The sequence below is a fragment of the Cryptomeria japonica genome, chromosome 2 (assembly GCF_030272615.1).
Source record: "Cryptomeria japonica chromosome 2, Sugi_1.0, whole genome shotgun sequence".
In the NCBI taxonomy this organism is placed as follows: domain Eukaryota; kingdom Viridiplantae; phylum Streptophyta; class Pinopsida; order Cupressales; family Cupressaceae; genus Cryptomeria; species Cryptomeria japonica.
The window spans coordinates 197735685-197743318 of NC_081406.1; positions in this window are offsets into that span (position 1 = coordinate 197735685).

Below are 7634 nucleotides of genomic sequence, written 5' to 3' on the forward strand. Positions count from 1 at the left end.
CCTAAAATATGATGTATGTTCTTCGAAACTAAGCAACTTGTAGCATCAAACAACCTAGAGTGACTGTCTCTTTATGGAAATCACTCATAAGCTTATCTTCATTTGTAGGAAATAGCTCCAAAAGGTGATATATTAATTATAAACATTGGTCCTTCACAACATGGCTAGAGTGCAAGATAACCAATATAGACTTACTTCCAATATAGATGAGAAAAATGGGAAACTCATTGGTAACATTAAGCCTCCATTTATTTCGATCCACATAACATCACTTGGATTCCATTTGCAAGAATAAACCTAATTCTGTAATAGTGTATCCTCTTCCCAATTTTAAAAATTGTGTCTCTTACTCTAACCTCACTTTTAACATGTGCCCTTTTGTGACTAGGTTTTTGTATTAGCATAAAGGAAAGAAAATAATCTGAAATTTTGAAATTTCACTCCATAACTTAGGTTGTCAACAAGGAATTCATTTTATTTTGCAAAAATTCAAGTTGGGAAGATACCAATATGATTCAAATGTTCTTTTCTTATACATCTAGGATTTGATAGACTTGAGCTATGAAGTGATTTTATCAATGTGATATTCAACTTATCAAAAAAATTAATCTTTATTTGCTTTGTCTTCTCACCTAGATCCCACCTTCTTATGTTTCAACAATTTTGAGCCTTTGGAAATTGATCTATCCCTTTTGCATGCTCTCCATCATGACAATATTTTTGTGATAACATAGAAAATTAAATATTGCAATGGTGAACACCCATTCTTGCATGCTCTCTTTGATAACAAAATTTGTGTGGAGGAATAGGCAAAGGAAATGATTCTGAAATTTCTTTATCATACATTGAGCTATCAATTGAGAAACTATTCTCTTCAACATCACCATGCTTCTATTGTGTTATTCCAATGCAAAAATCAATATGCTCTTTCCTCCAAACTTCCATCTCAGGGTTGTCTATCTTCATTGTCAATCTCTTTTTCTAAAACTTCTAAGAGGATAATTTGTTCATCTCCTTGTTCCATCTTTTCTTGCAAATTGGTTTTTCTGTCTTTGTCTTCATAAATGTTAAATTGAAACAAATTATTATCAAAAATTAAATTAATATCTTGAATCAATGGATTTTTACCTTCAACTTCCCTTTCAGGTTCCTCATGTTTTCACCCAATGGGTTGTTTTGATTTTGATCTATAATTTTCATGAAATTATTCAAGCTTTGATTTTGATTCTTCTTCCTTATCTTGATCTTGTAATGATGTATCCATCATCCTTTCTGGTTCCACCATCACATTCATACATGCTTCTTCCTTTGCTTCTTCATTATTCCCACATCTATGACTTGGTCCCAAATGTTCCTTGCATGTAAAACAAAACTTTTTTCTTCTAAGTTCACTTCTAGTATCTTCTATCATCTTTTTAATAATTGGGCTTGTATTATTTTGTGTAAGTATGGTTGTATGATAATGCTTCTTCATTTGTTCACTTCTCTTTGGATCCTTTTCGTAAATATCTATAATTTTCTCAAATAGAACAACCTCTTTGAAAGCATCAATTTTTTTAACATAATCCTCATACTATTTGGCAGCTACTTCAACCGATGATTTTTCTATTGAGATGATAAGGGAAACTCCTTCACCTTCATTATCAGGTAGGAACATGGTCTTGGTTGTCTTTGTGCTGAGAACTGATTTTTTCTCTTCAAAGGTACTTCTAATGAAGTAATCAAAAAATCCTCCCATGATTTGCAACTTAGTACAGGCTGGCAAGATATTAGCTATGATACCACTATAATAACCCTCGTTGAAAAGTAAATCAAATTTGGTAGTTTCTTTAATTTCTACTTTAAATTTGCAATTATGAACATTCTGTGAAATTGGGTATAAAGGGAATTTCACCAAAACACCACTTAATGAACTTGAAACTTGATTCAACCAAAATTATTCTCCATTACTATTATTAACATCATTATTTCTGCTAAATGCATCAAATAAATCATAAAATCTGTTGCAAAATACATCACAAACATATCCCAAAATAGGGGCTCAGTCATTTAGGAAATCAGTTGCAAACTTCAAATAAATCCTCCAAACTCTAGATAAACATTTATAACTGAAATACAATTGAAACAGAGCTTCCACAATATCATAAGAATAATAAAATATATTTCTAACAACATCAACACCATACTATAACTAATATTTTGTTCTAAGCACTTCAAACTTCTAAAAACACTTGCAAACACCTTAAGGAAACAATATAATTGCAAAGATCTTCTGCATACGTACAATCTCTGGGTTAGATTGCCTCTAAAGACTCTTATACCCACTACACTTGAGCCTCAATCTCCTTGGTTTATTAGCCTTGGATATTTCACCTTCTTTGGTTTACCAGCCTCTAAAGGAAAATAGCTTTTGTCCCTTGAAAATGACTAGATAGAATGAATCCAGATGGAGCCAATTCCATGCATATATGAAATCATTTTATAATTTAATTTCAAACCAAAATGAGTGCCGAAACCCCCTCCCAAGGAAAGCAATGTTTATTCTTTCCAAGTGTCTCCAAACACCTACAACTCCAAAGGAAACTTCCCATTTGCTAAAAAATGTCAAACAGGCAATGAATTTCAAAATGATACTATAATAAGTCCTTCCAAAAACCCACACCATCACTTGAGTAAAAAATTCAAAATAATATCTTTGATGATAAATTGTTATTGTTGATTTGATTAAATTACCCAAAAAGATATTATTTTCCATTCTTATCCAAAAGTCCTTATTTACTATTTTTGGAAAGTTGAGCTTACTAAAAATAGAAAGTGCTCAATTTGGAAAGGGGACATCTTGAATATTAATTAAATAATCTTTCCAAATGTATCCTATCATAGTTGACTTACTATTTTTGGCCAATGGGGACTTAGTAAGTGTTATTTTTATAAAAAGGGACATGACGGTGCATGAAGTATAACATTGAGTAGAGTGTATGCCCCCATGTTAAAGCAGTTGCACATGCCATATCACAATAAATGGATTTAAGGTAGCATGCATCCAAAATAAAATCATGTTACCACAATGATATTCCTCCAAGAATGGAAAATTAAAGGATAATTGTCACAAAACATATAGGAATAAAAGAGCACATAATGGATCCACTAACTCTAGGGTCAGTATGCACTTTTGATAAATAATGTATATGAAGAATTATTGTATTGAATTGACCTCATCCCACAAAGGTAGTGGAACTACAAACATAATAGAAGAAGAGAACATGAGATTAACAAACAAATGTCTTTTTGGGTCAACATGGAAGAGACCACAAATAGATCTCAATGCTTTGCATCGTCCCCAAGTAGGCAACACAAAGACACAAAGAGAACACCATATAAAAGAATTGAGATATAAATAGAGGAATGTAATAATGGATTTGGCCTCTTTATTACCTTGCACTAATAGAGTAACAAGGCCATCGAAAGAGAACCTGACAAAACACAAAGACATATCAAGCAACACATCATAGGGGAAGAACATTATGAACGAGAAAACACACAAAAGTGAATCCACGTCACGAATGAAGCTAGTCAGGAAAATCATCCACCTCCCAATATTTCTTATAATCATACAAGGATGGTGGACAAGATACAAGAGGAGAAACAATGAGCATGGTAGGTGGAGCTACTACAAGTTCTAAACAAGGACCATGCTCTAATGATGAATCACTTTGTTTGTCACTAGGAGCAAGGATTAATGCTTTTTAAAAATGTGAAGATAACTCATGATTAATCTCAACAAGCTCATGCATATCATCAGAATCATTAGGATCAACATTATTAGCATTGTCAATATTATTATCATAATCTAATCATTATCCAAATTAATCATAATAGGATATTTGACATGAAAAGAAGTTGAACCATCATTTTTCTTAAGGAGTTTTAATTTAGGTGACTTAAGTTGAACTTCCTCCCTAGGATTAGGCAAAGGTTGGACAAATGGGACATGTTGGTTCCCAAATCAATAGATTACAAAACCCTAAGAGTATTCCAAATTCTATAATTAGGCTTCACAATTGATTTGTCCAACGAACAAGAATCTCCCAAAGGTAGATATCTTCTACTCTTTAGGATCTTCTATGTCTTGGCGGGTGTACCTTATTCATTCACTCCTTTAAATGATAATAAAGAATATTGAAATCCTTACACAATTTATGAGAGAAAGTATCTTAAATATTTCAATGATCTCTTCTATCTATTTCATTTCTGGCACAAGGATATTGAAATAGACAACTTAAAGAAAGAAAAATTCTTCTAATTCCTAATACTAAAATGAAAAAAGCACAATTTAGAATTTAGTTGAAAGAAACTCTATGTACATTCAAGATTGGTGCCTTTCCTGCAGGGCAACAAAGTCCAAACCATATGAATCTGTGTTCTAATCATAATCCAAATTGTTTGGCACCTTAATTATTTATTACTTGCATAAATGTGCATGGATTTAATGTTATTAGGTTCTTCTTCTTTATCCAAGTGATTATTTTATATTACTGTGACTTATTGAAATGATTTTAATTTTGTCTTGCAAAAGCCAATTAAATAAACCACACAGAACAGGAAAGCTTCTTTGATAAATCAGAAATATCCTTGATATTACTGATTTAAATAATAAGAAAGAAACCAAACTGGAGAAAACCATATAACATATATCAAATACTACCATAAAAATAATTGAGAGAAAAACAAGATCCTTCTTGTTTTTATTATCACAACTACAAAAAAGGTACAAAGATTTGTTGCCTATGTTATATCTTATGAGTTATTCCAACCCCTTCTTTGGTCTTGTTTTCTCCCTTATATATAAAATGGGAGAAGCAACAAGCTCCAAACTATTACAAAATAACTATTCAGTTTTACCCGCCCAAAAATGAAAGGTCATACATTTTTATTGATTAATACAAAGCATAATTAAAACATGTAAAATAATTATAATTTTAGAACAAAGTTTTTGAAACAGAGTGATAAGATAAAATAAAACAAGAGAATAATCGATGAACATAAGTGCACTCCTTATCATCATACTACAAATAGAAACCTATGACCAATGGGTCTAGAAAGATTCTATTTTCAATTGAGTGAACTTCATATCCACCGGTTGGCACTTCACAACATCAATCATTAGAGGGCTTCAAGTACTAGCTCTCCTACTGGTAAATATCATAGTCACTGGGCCATTTATACATCTACACTTATGGAACATTTACCATGTGATCTTTCTATATTTTATTCATTATGGCACATACCTCTAAGACAAAATTTGTGTATATTTTATCAAGTGTTATCACCCTGTCTAGAAAGACATTGAAACTTTCCACATTAATATCTTTCTCTTCCTGCATATGAGTGAGGATTCTTGGCACCATCTAATTGAAGTCACTTTTCCAATCACTTAGGTCTCTGATGTGTTTATCCTTATCCACAATTTAAGGAATTTTCTAGTATTTGAATGTGAGGAAAGAATCAATCTTGACCTTTATCCTTGATTCTTCTACAGATATATATTTGAGTTCCTCAATTACATTCTTCGCCATTTTCTCAATCATTTTAATAGTAGGGAGAGCACTTGTGTCTCTTTACAGCACTTTACATAATGCGATCAAGGTATGATGCACAGGTTACCACCTTTTGGATAGTGGCTCCAATATAGGCTTATGTTCCTTGAACACTTCCAATGCTTTCAACAATGATTCATACCCTATGTACATATCTTCCATCTTATCCATGATATATTTTACTCTATGTGTGACATCCTGTGTTGGCTTTCTTTATTTAATTTCTTTAGTTCTCCAAGTTCCTTTTCATACCTTTGTTTTTCTTCAACCCACTTTTTAGTATCAATATTTTTGTCAATTCGCTTTGGTGGTGCATGAGTATGAAGGACTAGTAACTTACTTTGACATGCTTCTCCACTTTTTAAGTGATCCTTTAATTTAACATTTTCAATGTACAACCTTTAAATTTTCTCATTCATATCAACCTGAATTTTTTCATATTTAATTAACTTTTGTTGCATATTTTTCACAACATCCCTAGTGAACATAGCAGAGTGCATTGTCATGGTGGCTCCCTCCAATGGGGAGGTATCTTTAAGTATTTTTAATATTGTAGCTTGCTTGGTCTCTTGTACCATATCAACTAATTTTGGCTCATCTATTCTTTTAAATCTTACCCAAGTTGCTACAGTTTCCATTTTGGGGTTATACCTCGTTCCACTTACTCCTTGCTCCGAGTCAAACTTAACTACTACCATTGGTTCCTCCTGATGAATAACCTTATCCAACAAGAACATCTGCTTCATAGTCATCTCGGGAATAATTAACATGTTGCTTTTCAATACTATTTCTCTAGCTTCTTCAGGGGTGACATCTATTTCATCGAATCTCAGCTCCTTAAAAGTCCTTGCAATTTCATCATGTTGAGTTTCATCATATTCATTTTTATTTTTTTCAAATTCCTTCATTTTCATTTTTATCCATAAGTCTTTAAATTCAAGAATTTTTTTAATTCATCATCTTCAATAAACTTTAAAGAAATAGTAATTCTCTCATCTTATTCCTCTCCTGGTGGCACATTTCCCTCGGGCTGAGCCTCATGCCTATGTGTCTCCTCCTCATACCTAGGGGGTAACCCTTGGGGCTGATCAACTCCCTCTCCTTCTTCCAAAATTTTCAAGGCATTGACAACTTCATCTATATCACCTGCTCCTTTAGTGTCATCATATGACACTAATGGCACTAGCTCATCCTTTTTCTACCTCTTTGGTGGGGGTTGACAGGATGAAGGTTCCTGGACAAAAATGGCATCTAGAGAATCTACAATCACAACCCCTTTGGGCTTTCTCACAGGTAATTTTTTCCTTTTTGGGTGAGGGATCATCACCAACCAATTTTCCATATATTTTTCAAAATTATTTATATACAACATAAATTTTTTAAGAATATTTGGCTCCTCGGAGTAGAATCCAGGGAAGCTTGGATCCTTTTTTCTTTTTTCCTTTTCCAATTCCACCAAAATATTCCATTTCCTTTTCCTCTGAAAAAATTCATCAAAAGTTTCATAGTTTCTAATAGCATCTTCATCTAATTTCACTTCATGGGAGACACCTTGGCTAGTTAGTACATTTCTTTTCACATGATTAATGTGACCCTCGGGGTCACACAATCTCTACTTGCCTTGCTTCAAGGAATAATTTGTTTCCAGGTGACCCTGGAGCTCTTCAAGTACATCTGACCCAATGGAGAGTCCTGCACATCTAGCAACATGGGGTAAAAAGGTCACCTTCTTCATTCTCTTCATGACCTCTTTTTCCATCCACATAATTTGCCACATTAACTTCATGAAGGCAATCCCATCAGAAAAAAATACTAGCAATTGATGGGGAGCCAATGGACATTCATATACTCTAATCAGAGTATGATCATGCATGTAAAACCAGTCACCAAAACTATGAGTGTGCCTTGCTTTTGGCTTCTTAGCCAAGCGTCTTATCATTTCCATTATTTGTGGTGACAACCTACTCATGTGTTGATTGAAAGAACACAAAATTGATACAACAAAAACATCATAGAAAGCTTTGTAATTATTATTGA